The following is a 17600-nucleotide window of genomic DNA, read 5'->3' as shown; positions in this document are numbered from 1 at the left end:
CTGTCACAAAATGTACTGGCATTAAAAAATTCTTGTCTTGCTGCTGAAATAATCTTAAAATATAAACTGTTTTAAGACCTAGATTTCAATGCACAGATGTTGACCAAAATGTGCCTGAATGCTTTCTTAACATTCTTTAGGGTCAGAATCTGAAGCTTTCCACTCCAAAATAATTCAAAATTTTTTTCTTTATGACATTATTTAACCCCAGATATCAAAATCTTAAGCATCATCTTAGATTATGCTTCTCAAAACAACAACTAAAATAAAGCCTTTAGCTCTGGCTTCAGACCATGGTCTACAACATCTAAGCAGGTGAAACATCTTCTATGTAAGAGTGGAAGAGCGTATGAAAAACATAACAGCACCTAAAATAACTGATATTTGGCAAAGCTATTTCAGAAAGGGGCATTCTTGTTAAGAAATAAAATCCTACAGACACAGAGGCCTGTGAGCTTGATAACTGATCCTGGATAAGATGATCAACAGTATTAAGAAAGGAATCCTAGAAGACCTCAGACCCATGCACGTCAGCCCATCCTTAGCCTCGACTTGATAAGCTGGGAAAAGCAAGGATCAGAAACAACAAAATGTATCTGTTTGAACAAAATCTTTTCTAATACATGAAAGATGAGTATTAGCAAGGTAAAGAAATTCAAGCTGTGTAAACAGAGTGAAGAGGCTGCTTTTATCACATGATCAACCTTATTCAGAGTGCTAATTCATAGGATGATGTCAACCTGGACAAAAGTGATATAGACAGATATCAAAAACTGTTTTTCTTGGTATCTTCATTAATGAGTTGGATGAAGATATAGGAATCATATCCAACTTATCTGTGGATGGAAAAAAATGGGCAAAATAGCAAATATACAGGGTGTAATAATAGGATTCTAATAAATAAATCCAATAAAATAAATTCAGCATGGATGTCAGGGTCCAAAATGAAATGATAATGTTGATAACAATAACACACAGAAAATGAACAAATACAGATGGGAGGAGATATGATTTAGCAGCAACACACGGGAAAACCACAAAAAAATGGTCAATAAGCTGGGCCAATATTGTAAGATGGCCATAAAAATATTAAGAAGGACTACCTTTTTGTCTTCTCACTTTATCAGACACATAATGTCTAAAATCGTGTCCTCCAGTGGTATTAAAATTGGAGGATTCATTTTAGTTTGAAAAATAAGTAGATAATCTAATATCAAAGTATTAACATGAAACATATATTATGATTGTTGGTTTTATTACTGCCCAAGTCATCATAAATTCTTGCTCAATGTAAATCTTACTCTAGTAAATCCCATCTCACCATAAGTGTCAGCTACTACCTATTTCATAGAAGAAGTACCCACATGTGGGGACACTTGAATGTTTAGCAACTTGAGGGTAAGGCATCAATAAATCTGTGTTTGAGAGCTTTAAATAACAAATCCTTTTTTATTATGTAAGTTTAATCAGAAGCTTTATAAAAAGGACATGATAGAAGATGGTAGAGGCAGCATGATGCCTCTAGTTATGACTACCACTTGTGCCACTCCCTCAACTTTACCAGGTAAATAAGGACAAACCTCCAGAGTCGGGCCTAGTTGGGGCCTCTTTCCCTCAGCCTGCACAAATGCAATGCTTCTAACTGGTCTCAGGACTTCTGATCCTCCCATAGCACAAATTCAGTTTTGTATGCCTAGAATCCTCCATGGCTCTCCCTGGCCTACAGGGAAAGGTCCCAAGTTGAACATGGCATGAGGCTCTAGCTTTTTCATGCCAGCCTAAGTCCCCAGTGCCATCTCTGTGCACCTCCTCACAGTGGCCCTGTGCTTAAGTTCCACCAAATGTGTAAACATGTCAGGCTCTGTGGTGCCTCAGTGTTCCTGCACAGACAGATCATCTACCTGGAATGTCCTTCCCACTCCACTCTTCCTTGTCCCTTTAACAAATATCAACTCATCCTTCAAATTTCAGTGCACACTGTTCCAAATCCAACCTTCCCCAGTGTTCTCAGGGCGTAATGCATATGCTTACATTACTACATATAATATTATATAACAATGATTTATAAAACCATCTTTCTCACCAAACTGAGCACAATGAAGATTTTTTCCCTGGGAAAAAATAGTGCAACAAATATGACAAGTGTCACTATACTTAGGATATACAAATGGCTAAAAAAGATGCTAAAGCAAGATGAATACCTTCAATAGAAATAAAAATATGCAACTCACATACTAAGAAATATAAATAGGCAATAAACATGAAAATGACGTGAAACCATATTTCTACTGATTGGAAAAGGTTAATAAGAATAATACTAGATACTACCCTGGACAATGTGGAGAAATTGGAACCCAACCTGTAGTTGTGTAAAGCCACAGGCCACATGCTCCAGGGAGGCCCGAGCACTTAACCTGTACTCTCACAACCCTCCAAAGAGGTTTGGTATTTTTCACATGGCATGCATGAGGAAATAGATTAAGTGACTTATCCAAAGTATTGTGGCTCGTAAGGAGCGAAGCCAGAATTTGAACCTAGACTTGCAATTATGACTCTAGAGTCTGAATTGTGAGCCATTATGTTGTCTTTCCAATTGAAATCCTTTCACTCAATAACAGTAAGAATGATGAAGATAATAAACCAAGGCTACAAATATTTATCAAGAGCTCACTATGTGGTAGGCTCCATTCAAGCACTTCACATGCAACTTATAATCTACTTCTAGGAAATTTTCCTCAGGAGATATCAGACAAGATTTCAAAGGTGTGTTCACTAAATGCACTTATAATTTAAATGAAATAACCTTAATGTTCATCACTTTGGGATTGAGTAAAGAAGATGACATCTCTTCATGCATTCCAGCCCACTTCTCTCTTTCTGTACTCTTAATAATTTCTCAATCATGTTAATTAAAATCTATATGTGGTAATTTAGAAATTTATCTTACCCTTCCTTCCTCCCAGATTTATATGCCACTTTCTACCTGACTTTTCTCCAGATATACGTACAACTTGTCACCTGGAAGTCTCATAGGTGTCTTGAACTATGTCCAAAACTGATTGATTCATAACCCTCCTAAATTTGTTCTTCCCCTAACCTACACTCTCTCAAAATATAGCTAATTTATTCAAGCAAAAAAACCTAGCAGTCATCCTTGAGTCATTCCTTTCCTTCCCTATCGGCCTCTACCCACTCCCCATGTACTACCAGCTGCTACACCTTCAAATGCGTGCCGAAGGAAAAAACACCCATCATCCTCATTGCTACCCCCAAATTAAGCGCACCAACCTCTTTTGCCTGAACTGCTATAAGAGCCTCTGAAGTGGTCCTCTTGTTTCCAGTCTTGCTCCCCACCAATCCACTGCGCACAAAGCAGCACCTTTCAAAAACAGCCATCAGATCATGTCACTCCCCAGTTTAAAACTGTCTAGTGGATTCTCATTATAAGCACACCCCACTCTCTGTCCTGCATCCCCTTCCACACTCTTCACATACACGTCTCTCCTTTGGTCACCGGCTTCCAGTCTCCAGGGCCTTCTTCCATTCCTCACATGCACCAAGCTTGATCCACCAAGGGCCCTGGCACTTGTCATTCCTATCATGGGGAATCACCTTCCCCTGACTCTTCTCATCATTCAAATTAACACTCACTTCCTCAGGAAGGCCTCTCCTCATCACCTAGAAAGGGGGACAATTCCCTGCTTGCCTCCCTCCCCCAAATCCCGCACCACAACCACACACTGCTCACTCTTCCTTGTGGTATCCTATTTTATATCCTTCAGCGTACACATCAATACCTAGAGGTATCTATGCATACATAATTCCTGACTTATTGTCCCTCCCTCCCCACCTAGATGCTGAGCTCCATGAGTATCCAGTACTGAATATCCAGCATGACCTGAGAGTTCAGCATAGGTGGGGAGGAAGAGACAGAAAGCAGGCTCCTGTTCAGCACTCCTCTTCAGCGCTATAGCCCCCAACAGCTAGAAAAACTGCCTGGCACACAAAAAGTGTGCAATAAATATTTGTTAAGTAAACTGAATAATGGATGAATAAACTGAATCTAGTGTGCAGTTATGCACCATGGAAGATTATTAATATAAGTTAAAAAACTTAAATCATGGCCAGGCACAGTGGCTCATGCCTATAATCCCAGCACTTTGGGAGGCCGAAGCGGGTGGATCACCTGAGGTCAGGAGTTCAAGGCCAGCCTGGCCAATATGGTGAAATCCCATCTCTACTAAAAATACACAAATTAGCCGGGCGTGGTGGCTGACGCCTGTAGTCTCAGCTACTCAGGAGGCTGAGACAGGAGACTCACTTGAACCCGGGAGGCGGAGCTTGCAGTGAGCCAAGATCACGCCATTGCACTCCAGCCTGGGTGACGGACCAAGACTCCGTCTCAAAAAAAAAAAAAAAAATTAAATCATGTTACAAGACAGTATGTACATACCATTCCAACCACGGTTTAACATATTTGGAGATGTAGACATAAATATATGTGTGTGTATACACATATATATATATGCACAGAAATTAATCTAGAAGGATATGTAACAATGTTGCCTGGGGTTATCTCTGAATGGTGAAACTGAAATTTTTTTTTGTATTTTTACTTATATTCCCTGAGCTTCCTTAATTTTTATAAAATGAGCATTTTTACTTTTATAATTTTTAAAAAGCTACTTATGTTTAAAAAAATAACAATCCAGGGCAGGGCACGGTGGCTCACGCCTGTAATCCCAGCACTTTGGGAAGCCGAGGTGGGCGGATCACGAGGTCAGGAAATCAAGACCATCCTGGCTAACACAGTGAAACCCTGTGTCTACTAAAAATGCAAAAAATTTGCGGGGCGTGGTGGCAGGCGCCTGTAGTCCCAGCTATGTGGGAGGCTGAGGCAGGAGAATGGCGTGAACCCGGGAGGTGGACCTTGCAGTGAGCCGAGATCACGCCACTGCACTCTAGCCTGGGTGACAGAGTGAGACTCCATCTCAAAAAAAAAAGAAAAAAAAAAAGAAAAAAAATCCAATGTAAAATCAAATAACGGATAAATCACAAAATAAAACCAGCTAATAAAATGAACAAATATTTTATTTCCTAGTATTCAAATAAATGTGGAGAAAATTCAACTGTATCAAAAGTCTTAAAGATATTTAGTTGTTTTGACTCAATAAACCAATTTTAAGGGAAGAATGTGAAATTTATTGGAGAAGGGAAAAAATCCAGCTTTATGCTTAAATATATTTACTGTAACTTTAATTACAAACTGGAAAAATTTAAAACAATGTAAATGCTCAAGTTATAGTTCATCCAGAGAATAAAATGTTACACAGTCATCAATACATACTAAAGAATTTTTAGCAACATGAAGAAACATATATACGCCATTACATGAAAAGATAAGGAACAAAACTGAATATCCAGTATGACCTGAACTATATGAAAAAAGTGAAGGAAAAGATGGGCAAAGAAATGTTACCTACCACAGTTTAAAACTGGCAGGCTTTGCCTTTAGATGTGTTTTGTTTGAACCATATACATAAAAAAAACAAAATGTAAAACCCCTTGAATTATTTGTCAATATTGCAAAATAGAGTGTTTAAAAATCAAAATTAAGAAGCTCTGGAAATACTCATTCCACATCTCACAGGATAACAATCAACTCCAGGTAAGAGCAGTTACTCCTTCCTAAGAACATGTGTTCTAGAATTTTTCACAGTTCTCACCTTTCCTTACTGGTCTTCAAAACTGAGACAAGTTCCAGTTGCCATTTACCATCTAGATTGTCAATGTTGTCTATCTTGCAGTAGAGTTAAAGAGAAAGTGACATATTTCTGATTGTCTCTATATCAAAAGCATAAAGACAAAAGGCAGGACAGGCCCACTTCTGCCATTTATGTAATGTCCACTGTCCCTGTAAGCATCTGAGTTTTTGATCCCAGCAATGCAGCCTGTGGAATGCACTGAGTTCAGCACTCACAGCTTTGACTATTTGTGAGCTGAAAAAGTTTCAAAACAGTCATCTGTAATTTTATTGAAGCTGGCCTTCAGGAAAGGGTGAGTTGGCAAAGTCCTAAGTCTAGCCAGCGACCCAATGTCTACATGTCAACACAGCTTGGTTGCTCTCCAGTCACCATTACATACTCAGTGCAGCTCATACAGTGTTTCTTTGTGAAAAGTAAATCCCCAAGACCCCCAAAAGAAAGCTAACTGCCAGTTCCAGTGGGGGCAAGGGGAGTAAAGTCCATGTAAGGCAATGGTATGGGGTAGAACAATGTGAGATAGAAGTAATAAGTATCTATATGTACAACTTGTCACCTGCAAGTCTTGTCACCTCCAGTGTGACGAGATAGATAGAATACATATCTATATGCACAACTTGTCACCTGCAAGTCTCACACATATCTTAAACTGTGTCCAAAAATGATTCTTGATTCATAACTCTCCTAAATTTGTTCTTCCCCTAACTTACACGTACCTCTCAAAATATGGCTAATTTATTCAAGCAAAAAAAGAAGTAAAATGGTGACTTTGCTGTTGGTTACACAACCTGTGATGTAACTTATCCTACCATGAATTCTACACAGGAACATGAAAACATGACTCAAGAAATTTTCTTTCTTTTATTTGGCCGTATGAGGAAAATAAAATGCAAGCTCAGTATTTGTCATAGATTCCAAGACGTATCTTTCACGACTACTGAGGGTCCACATGTTATCAAAATATTTAGAACAGTGGCCAACTTAAAAAAAAAACTCCCTACATAAAACTAATTACAAAACTAATGTAGTTTTACACACTGTCAAATGGAAACATTATTTTTAAATATAGTCATGTGTGCTTAATGACAAGGATACAGTTCTGAGAGACGTGCTAGGCAATTTTGTTGTTGCGTGAACATCATAGAGTGTACTTACACAAACCTACATGGCATAGTCTACTAGACACCTAGGCTATATGGTATAATAGCCTATTGCTCCTAAGGCTATAAATCTGTACACCGTTACTGTACTGAATACTGAAGGTAACTGTAACAGAACAGAAGTATTTGGGTATCTAAACATAAAAAAGGTACAGTAAAAATATAGTATCATAATCTAATGAGACCACCATCATATATATGGTCTGTTACTGACCTAAACATCTTTCCATGGTACACGACTGTAAATGCTTTAATGCCACTCTCAGTAATATCATGCGCTAGAATTTCTCAAGTGGGATAGCCATAAATTCCATGCATCCTAGATTTGCTAGGAGGAGCTCATTTTCAATAATTTTACAAAAGATAATCTCAGAAAGGCATGAGGTCATACTTAAGATAATGAAAGATTATCCTTCACAGAAGATATATAGTAGCAATTTTAAGCCTATTAACCTAGGATATTCTCACACTTGTGTAATGTAAGTCATCACTAAATCATTCATGAATGTCAACAAAGTGAAATAACCTAGTATGTTCCTCATATACAGTAGTTTGTTGAATAAGCAGGAGGCAATGTTTGTGTTCAGTAAGATGTAACATCACAACAAAATTCCTTTTAAAATCAGAGGAGAGGAAATGAGAACTACTTGATACTTAACTGTAGTAACTATCTATTTATGAGTGGGCCTCCTGGCTTTGAACCACACTGGTCACTTCCATATGTCATTCACAGGGCAGAGACATATGTGTCCAGGACACTGCTGCAAATCTGATGCCTACCTAGTGCCTGTTAAAGAAAAGGCACTCAACAGTGACGTGAATGACTCACATCCCACTCTAACACCTCTATAAAAGGAAAGAAAGATCAGACCCTGACCTTCAAAAATTTATACAGGACTATTCAAGACAACAACAGAAAAAGAAGAAAAATGCCTTCAATTCAAAATAAAATGTATTGGCAATGGAAGGCATTTCAGTTTTAAAGTAAATAAAACTCGACAAAATATTTCCCAGTGACCAGAAGCAACAAAATAGTTTGTCAGAATGCCCTGAAATGCTTTCCGTAACAGTTTGATAAAACTTACATAACACAATTATTCTGCTTGGAAATTCTGTATTAAGAATAGAATACTGGCTTTAATCACCATATCAGATCAGTGAGATCAAGGTAACATGTATTAAATACTACATGTGGGCACCATGAGCTGGATATTATTATCCCCATTTCACAGATAAGGAAATACAAAACTTGCCCAAGTTCACACAACCAGTAGTAGCAAATGGGAAATGGGATCTGATCCAAGACTCTTCACCACACGGCATGCTTTATGTGTGGGAAATCCAGGAAAGTAAAAAGAATAACAGTCAATTGTAATTTCCACACATGAAAGACAGTATCACCTAACATTCGGCCTATAATCTTCCTGGCATTTTACTACATAATATGTAGAAAATTGTACACACACACACACACACACACACTCCATAAGCAAAAACAAGGATCAACGTACCCATATGTTTTACAATCTGCTTTTTCAGTTTACAAATATTGAGTATCTTTCCACATCTATAAATATTCCCCTACATCACTGTTAAAGAAAGGGTATTCTATCACATGTATGTACCACAATTCATTTAATGAGTCCCCCTATTATTGAGCATTTAAGGTGTTTCTAGTTTATAACTATTATAAACAAACTTACAGGCTGGTTACAGTGGCTAACGCCTGTAATCCCAGCACTTTGGGAGGCCGAGGCAGGCGGATCACGAGGTCAGGAGATCGAGACCATCCTGGCTAACATGGTGAAACGCATCTCTACTAAAAATACAAAAAATTAGCCAGGCGTGGTGGCGGGTGCCCATAATCCCAGCTACTTGGGAGGCTGAGGCAGGAGAACGGTGTGAACCCAGGAGGCAGAGCGTGCAGTGAGCTGAGATTGCGCCACTGCACGCCAGCCAGGGCAGCACAGCAAGACTCCGTTTCACAAAAAAAACTTACAAAAATTATTTTTGCAAATTAGAGGAGGGTTTTTTTTAATGTATATTTTTGTGGTGGTCACTAGAATCTGGAAGTGAGTTTTTTCCAAATTTCAGAGGACCTCCCTCCAGATTTTGGTACATCCCAGTAAGTAGGCTTCTTAAGAATCACTGCGAGGAGAAAGGTATCGACAGGAGTATGGTGCACAAACGCACTATAAGCACTGCTAAAGACTGGTCTCTGTACACATGCTTTATCGTTTCTCCTTCGTTTACATTGCTAGCGGTGAACATGCCTGACTAAGGGATGGGGCACATTTTTGAGGCTTCTGATGAGTAATACAAAATTGCCCTCCTGTAAAGTTATAACAATTGAAACACCCACCAACAGCATTTGAAAGTGACAATTTCCAAAATCCTCCAGTTGACTAGATTTGGTTTTAAACAATCATATCCCCATATGGCCACAAATTTTTTAAATAGCTGAGCTACTGATAAAGCACATCTGAAAAAAAAAACAGGGAAAAATTCAAACAATAAATGCTAGATTTTAAAGCATCTGTTTTCAAATACAAAATATAAAACTTAATGATACCAGATACCAGTAGGCTGAACTTAACAGAATGGCTTTAGAAAATCCAGTGATAACAGACTTTGAAAGGTACCAAGCTAAGATGTAAAACACTGCACCTTCGTTTGCCTGTCTGGCTTAAGAGTTTGGGTTTTAATAGCAACATGCTCTATTTTTCTAACAAGAAACTCATAAAACTGTATATTCTTTCAGATTGTATAAGTACTGTCTTATAGCTAACATGGCAATCTGAGGTTCTTAAAATTCCTTTAGATAATCACTTATTCAACAAATATGTGAATGTCTACTATGGACTAGGCACTGTTCTAATGCTAAGGACACGGTGGTAAATCTCGCAAAAGTTCCTGCCCTTGAGGAGCTGTTGGCTCTAGAGAGGAGTTGAGAACCCTGCACTTAAGAGTCCGAAGATCATGGTTACACTGCCAATCAGGACTCCTGGATTCTTCGGCAAATTATAACACCACCTCTGGGTCTAAGTTTCTTTATCTTAAGAAGCTGACCAGATGGATCTGAAGGGCCTTCCAGCTTTCAATCAAGTTATCTACTTTACTTGATTTTTGTTTAAGTGCTTAATTTTCTATTATTCATAAGAGCTTTGCATTTTAAGCTCTAAATAGTTTTTCCACAAAATCAGACTCTCCCAAAAGAACAATTTTACATTTACAGTAAAATTGTGGTGATCCAGGCAACTTCAAGGAATAAATGTAGGATGAAGTTCCAGCAAGAAGAAAATGTATGCTCCTAACTTTAACTGTTTCTATGGAGATGTTTTTGCAATGGTCTTGCCTCCTTCACCTTTGTACTGCATTATAAACACTAAGGCATGAAGCATGGCAGGGCTGTGGGTCTCCAGGCCCGTTGCATGGAAACAGTTGGCATCCTGTCCCCATGCAGCAGGCGCCTTAGCGCTTACTGTGGCACTCGGGTGTCCTCAGGGGCTGCAGCCTAAAGTCCTGGTGGCGATTCTCATCTCTCTCCCACTCACCTTACCTCCAACTCGACAGGTACAACAATTCTGCCTGAAGTCTACATCTCACTGCCCCATTAGCATTTCTGTCACCTCTTGCTATTTTCCACCAGATGTTCCACAATTCAGCAGTCCTCGGATTCAGGGTGTCTTTGGAGAAGCCCACTGTGGGGAGAAGTTAAAAGAAGGTATTGCAAGAGGCCTCAGTATTCGAAGGCATTCTCTGGAAGAGCACCACACATACACTTTAGGTAGTGATATCACCGCCTTGTGGCCTCTAAGGATACTGCCGCTTAGTAATATAGCATATATACAATGATTCCAATTCTTTCTCTGTATCTGCCTTACAAACCAGAAGAATGATTGGAAGCCAAGATTTTCACCTCTGTGCAAAAGTATAGAAAAAATCCACCTACCAGAAGTTTTTCCTCAACTTCCAACATGAAAGCACAGAATAGTATCTCCCAAACACATAGCTTTGCTCACCTGAGCAGTATCAGCAGCAACATCCTATAAGAATGCATGTGTTGTCATTTTAGACAACGTAAGACAAAGTTGCAATTCCCATATTTCACAAAAGGAAAGGTAAAGGAATTGGTAAAAGTGCTTTAACTCGGGCATCTAAGCCTCTAAATTTACCCCAACTGGTAGGTGTTTCTACTCTTTTACTGAAGAGCTTTTGCTATATCAGGACAAAAGGACACAGGCTTCTTTACTGAAGACTAAGGACCTAAAGAACCCTCCTTTACATATAATTTGCACAGAACTTAAGAGAAACAGTTGGAAATAAAATTGTCTTAAGTAGAAACTGCTTATTATGCTAAGTTATTAATTGACTAAGATAGGAAATAAAAAAGTTAAAAACCATCATTCTGGAAGATCACAACACTTCTAATATGAAACAGGAGTCCAAAAGTCACAGGAGAAAGATGTAGATTCTTATTAGACATCTATATCAATTGCTTGGCATAAAACTCATTTCCCAAGTTTTCAATTAATATTTAGAATGACAGATTAGAAGTTGGGAAAAGGAAATGCCACAAATTATTGATATTCCCTATAGGGCAGGCACACATTCCTCCTGTGAGAATAAAAGTACCTACATATATTTTATCTACTCATTAGTCTGTCATCTGGCCCAAAGAATTAAAACATTCAATACACACACCCACACACAAAAGGCATCTTTGAACTCTTACACTTACACAAATGGCTATTCCACGGAAATAAAAGATAAAAATGCTCACCTTTCTGAAAATCTCTCACAAATCACTATAATTTACTGAAAAGGTTTGTTTTTAAGGTTTTACACTTGAATTTCATGGAAGAGCAGTCAAGTGTAATTGACTTAAAGCAATAGTTTGACAAAAGTGATAATTTGAAAGAAAAGTGATAACAGTATAACCAATTGGCTGATGTCAAAGGCCAGAGCCAAGCTGGAAAACTAAAAGACTCCCAAATCTAAGTATTTTGACCAAAAGCAGGTAAGATTATTTCGTAAATTCTCTAATTATTCATTTACTCAATAACTATTCATAGCCCACTATGTGATGAAGGTGGTTTCTGGTGCTGCAAATGCAATGGGTAACAAGCAGATGTGTTGCTAGCCCCCTGGAGCTTCCAGCCTATAGAGGAACTCCACCACTCACATCTTTCCCACTTCTGTAAACATTTCTTGACATGCAACACATATGGGCACCAACCTCAGCCCACTCTTCTCCTGCCTGCAGCTCTCTCCTTTCCTTTCACCAACTCCAGCCACAGAGGCGGTCCTCTGTCCCTCAGGTATGCAAGGCTCAGTCCCGCTCCAGGGCCTTTGCACTTGCCCTTCCCTCTGCCTAAGCCACTCTTCTTTCAGATCTCCAAAATCATAGGCTTCTTCCCCCTCATTCAACTCTCAGCTCAGACCCCTCCACCCCAGAGAGGCTTCTCAGGCCACTTGATGTAAAACAGCAGCCCACATCCTGTCCCATTCTACCATGCAACCCTGCTTGCTTTCTTTCACAGCACTTAGCACTATCTAGTCACCATCACTTATTGTATCTTTGCTTCTTATCCATCTCCTTCGCTGAGATTATAGCAGGGTCTGTCTGTCCTGTGCAGTGCCATAATTTAGTCCCTAGAAAGTTGTCTGAAATATTAACAGATGCCCAATAAACACCTATTTCAGAACAAATACAGACAACGTTAGCAGTTTTGTATCACAACAGTACCAAATAAAAGGCAAGAGAATGCCTTAAATTCTAAGAGGAGTTTGGACCATTTAAACTATATATATATATATATAATATGTATGTATATATTTTAAAAGATTATGATAGCTTACACTAGTCCTAAAAAATAGCCCTCAAAAATAAGCATAATGAAAATACTGAAGCTCAACATTGGCTAATGTTCAAGCTTTATAATGTATTAGGCTCAATTTCTAGCATTAGCATTACTTTTACAATTTATTCTTTTTCAAGAGCATGCTGATGAGACCCCAATTTGTTTTAAAGAAAAGCAAGAGCTAAATATTTTTTAAAAGCATCCATCACCTTAAAAGTTATTAATCCCATCATGAACTGTAAAATCTGTTACCATATTATACTAACATTAAAATATAAGATACTGGTGATAATCTGCAGAAGGCAGGGATTTGAGTGCCTAATGGCAACCGAATTTTATGAAACATAAACTACCCTCATCTTCAATTTAATCAAAGATACAAGCTGCCTCTCTACGTTCAAAAATATTTAAACACTTAAGAATTTTTCCTCAGATTATTCTTTAAAATGTGTATCTGTTCCTTCTTTTCTTTTGTTAAAACAAAGAGCCAAGTTGTTACCCAAGGAATAATGACTTTAGTTTCTGACCATCATGGCTCCCACTTCACAGCAAAGATGCCAAAGACTCTTATGGATTACTGTGAAGTTATATAGAAGCAAACAGTGTATGCTGGGGAGAAGGCACACTTATTTCCTGGAAGGTGATATAAAGAAACAAATGACTACTGCCTTTAGGCCTTTGGGAATAACCAAATCCACTTAAAAACCTCAAAAACTAATGCTTTACAATTTCATAGCAAATTATCAGAAACAACCTACATATATCACAATGAAGAGATTAAATAAATTATGGTCCATCCCTAACGGAGTACTCAGCAGCTGTTAGAGAATGAGGCAGACTCTCTTAGATACCAATGGAGACTGCCATGATTTAGTACTCTGGGGAGGGAAGCGGGGCAGGGGGAGCTGGTGCAGAGTACACAATGGGTCCTCATCTTTAGGAATACAAACAAAAAGAACACGTACAAAATGTTTACATGAGCATAGGCTATGTCTGGAAAGACATACACAAGGAGCCAGTAGCTGTGGAACATGATGGGAGAGAGGTATACTCTCTACTCCGTATCTTTTATATCTATTGAATCTTCTCCAGTGTGAATAGATTACCTGCTGCACAATTAATGTAAGAATAATGCACACTATTACCAACATATTTGTCAAGGATGACCATTCAGAAGCAAATTTTTCAAAAATCACAAAAGTTTTGCTCCTTCAACAGCAGAGTCCCTGACTCTCATTCCCCAGAAGAGAATACAAGTCTCCACTAATCAAGAGGCTTGCTAGTGATCTCACTCACCTATTACAAAGCAAAGAAGTCTCAATTCAATTCTTGAAGAGGAAATAGCTGCTCCGATCACCTTGAGAACACATCATATATTTAAATTGAGCTTGCAACTAACTCCCTAATGAAGTTTCCAAATGAACAGCTGCCTCCGACTATAAAGCATAAAGTCAACGTAGAAGACAAGTAAAAGAACGGTCTCATGTTTTTAAAAAACACATTATACTTAGGCTTCCTTTTCTCTGCCAGGCTTAGACAAGAAACTCTCTGGTAATAGTGAAATGTAATTTCAGATCTGTGGCAAAATAATCATGTAAGGGGGAGGGCAAGTAGCATTCGCGCTGAAAAAACTCCTTGGTTTTTCCACTTGTGAAAAGGAAAGGTTTGCCTTAAATTTAATTTCTGTACCATTTCTGGACCCCTGCCTAAACGATACTACTGTATCACATTAATCTTACTTCAAGCAAATACTTTTTAAAATTAAAAACTAATCTGAAACTGAACAGGAATCGGAAGACAAACTTTAAACTGAAACTTTTCTGTTGAAAGAATGTATCTTTTAAAGACACATAAAAAGAAATGCAAAGAACCGATTTCCATATAAATGCCACTCAATAACAATACAGGTTATAACAATATTTGACTGCATTAAACATTCAAAAAGGAACACAAAGATACCCAACTGCAAATAAAAGACCTCATGTATTTTTGGTAGCGGAATGTGGGGGGTGGGGGGCAAAATCACGTTAATTCAGATTAATCATGTAAATTCAGAACACGTGATGTGCAGTTTTGTGTCGCTCAGAACTCCTGAATCCAGCTTTGTGCTTTTACACAACATAACAGAAATGGCATCTTTCACAAAGCCTAACTTTGACCTCCAACACTTTAACTTTGGGTTTAACCAGTACACCACCTTCGGAAGTTAGCATATAAAAATACAGGTAAGTCAAATGCACTACGGATACAGAAAGGACGAGGAACAGGTTTAAAGGGGAGTTGAAGCAGGGCACGAAATCACCTGGCAGGTCACCTCTCCAAAGGAAAAACATTTCAAGCTCCCTCCCATCCCCCAGGTAACCTCTGGCCTCAGAACTCACTGCCCTGCGTGGGGTAGAAGTTCTGGGCGCTGGAGTCCGCGTCCCCCAGGACACGAGGGTGACCCAAGGGCGCGCGGAGAGCGGCGGGACCCGGAGCGGCGCTCTCCGGGGTCACTCCCCTAGGACGCTCCGCAGAGCCGGGAGCGCTGCCCCACCCCGCCCGGGCCGCCCCTGGGGACCCCGCTCGGGGCTCCGCGGCTCCCCTGCTCCGCGCCGCGCCCACCCGCCCCCAGGACTCACGATACGCTCCCGCGCCGCTATCTTGCCATCCCCTGCCGCCGGCTCTGTAGCCTCGGCCGCCGCCCCGGGGCTGCCCAGATCCCGCAGCCGCCCGGGGGCAGGAGCCGCCAAGGAGGGGGCCGGGCACAATGCGCCGCCGCCTCCGCAGCCGCCGTCTCGCCTCCCCTGTGTCGGCGCGAGGCTGCTCGAGGCGGCCACGGGCGAAGGGCGGCCCGCTGCGCTCCGCGAACCCCGCGGGCCGCCGCCGCCGCCAGAGCCTCCCAGAGGCAACGGTAACGGCCACCGCCACGGCCGAGTCGCTCCAGCCGGGACTGCGGCGCGCGGGGGCGGCGCCTGCACGCCGCTCGGCTGGGGGCGCAGCGGGCCCGGCCCCGCCCCTGACCCGCCCCTGCCCCCGGCCCCGGCCCCGCCCCAACCCGCGCGCCCCCGCCGATCCCCGGCCGCGCGCCCGCGCGCCCGCGCGGGTGCTCCAAGGAGTAGGAGGAACGCGGCCGCGCGACGGGCCCCGGACGCCGAGGGTGGTGCTTCCTCCGAGCCTCCGGTGGTGAGGCCGCTCTCAGAAGGTCATGGAAGCGCAGGGGAGAGCGAGGCGGCTGAGCCCAGGCAAATCCTCGAGAAAGGCCGAGTGCGCGACGGCTCTGCGGGGAGGACCGCGCCTCCCCGAATGCTGCCGCTGCTGCCGCTGCAAACAGTGCCTTGAGGAGAGGAAAGCGGGGAACCGTGTTTTCGCCGCCTCTGTAACCACTGCACACAAGAAAACCAGCTTCTGGGAGAGGGGGATGATCGCTGGGACTTTGCGAATTACCTAAACAGCCCAGGGCCGAGGCGCCGCCGCTCGCGTCCTGGTCCTCCTGCCGGCTGTGGGGCTCCCCTGCCCGAGAGGGCCAGCGGGCGCGCCGAGAGTATCCTGGAACCATCTAGTCTTGCCTCCGAGGCGGGGTGGGCTTATTTGTGCGGAGAAGAAACGGATCTCTTAATGGGGTGAGATTTTTCCTCCGTACATTGTTCCCATTTCCGCAGTTTCACTTGGCCTCGGTTTTCTAGCAGAGTAATCACCAAATGAAATTAGCTGGAGAGCGTTTGATGGCGCAGAATCATGGCCTGAAGATGTTTACGCTGTATGCCGGACGCGTTTGATGGTGTTCTCTTCGGCACAATTAATTTTGCAAAGTTCAGAAATGTGCCAGATAGAGCCCCTGGCACGCAGTCAGGACTCTACTGACACACCTTGAGTAGGAAACAGGCTTGTTTGTTTCATCTGTGATTTATGTGATGCACCAGCACCAAGGCCAACGTGTTTTTTAAAGACCTTTCGATGAAATTCCAAAGCAATTTATAAATTGGCAAAATGAAGCTTGTTTTGTAAAATAACTCTTCCTTGTTGATCATGTAATTAAATGGGCAACAAAACACCTAAAAGTACATTTACTGAAAAGTAGACTCCCAAAACCAAAATATGTATTTCACAGCTAGATACGGTTGCTATTAGCGTCCTAATGGCCAACTCCATCCATGTGCGTATTTTGAACACTAAAAACGCCTCCTGTTACCCCTAAGACCTTGTTTGGATAACATTTTTCTATTATAAGTACTCGAAACCAACCCCATTTAAGATGTTTACCCATATTCTTGAGTCCTTGATGGTTTGGGAAATTTATCATTATTCATATTGCACAATCCTGTCACTGTCTTTTCCATTAGGCACAGTGCCTAAGGTCCACAATATTTTTAGAGGCCCACAAAAAATATTTTAATTTCTTTTCAAATCAGAAGAAAAAAAATTTAGGTTTAAGAAAGTATTTTAATATATATTAATATATTTGTTTTTGTGCTAATACAATCTTAAAATGTATATATATATGTGTGTGTGTATATGTATATATATTTTAATGGAGTAAGGGGCTCAACGAAGGCAAAAAGGCCTAGAGCCCAAGAAAAACATGATGTGGCCTTGTTGCCTGGGGTTGAAAAATCCCATTCCATGAGAAGAATTTAGTTTTAAGAATATTACATAAAATGCTCATTTCTGTGGCCTTGCTATAATAGAAAGATGGAGATTCAGAGTAGTGATAATGGCTAACATCCACCTGATACACACCATGTGTCCATTACCTGTTAATCCTCACAGCACACCTGTGAAATAGGTACTATTCTCACACTTAGGGGGTAATGCAGGTTTTGTGGGGCCTGCAA

General features: G+C 40.9%; 1 protein-coding gene across 7 annotated transcripts in view; it reads right to left on the bottom strand.

Annotated features, from left to right (window-relative positions):
* LIFR (LIF receptor subunit alpha) overlaps positions 1-17600 on the bottom strand; it is a 122701-nt gene that overhangs the window by 67941 nt on the left and 37160 nt on the right. The window contains exons 1-3 of one of the 7 annotated variants that reach the window (XM_055367618.2): positions 15408-15703; positions 10477-10623; positions 9285-9404 (exon numbers count right to left, since the gene is read on the bottom strand). The exons of 1 other annotated variant lie outside the window; for it this stretch is intronic. The gene's annotated coding sequence lies outside the window, so the exon portion shown is untranslated. Of the gene's footprint in view, positions 1-3288; positions 4361-9284; positions 9405-10476; positions 10624-14082; positions 15288-15407; positions 15704-16212; positions 16526-17600 lie in introns of those variants that run through there. 5 more of the 7 variants (XM_055367619.2, XM_063700782.1, XM_019013578.3 and 2 more) reach the window with 5 other exon arrangements.

Source organism: Gorilla gorilla, chromosome 19, assembly GCF_029281585.2.
Source record: "Gorilla gorilla gorilla isolate KB3781 chromosome 19, NHGRI_mGorGor1-v2.1_pri, whole genome shotgun sequence".
NCBI classification, from domain to species: Eukaryota; Metazoa; Chordata; class Mammalia; order Primates; family Hominidae; genus Gorilla; species Gorilla gorilla.
The sequence above is the reverse complement of the archived record's forward strand: the minus strand, read 5'-3'. Positions and strand labels throughout refer to the sequence as shown.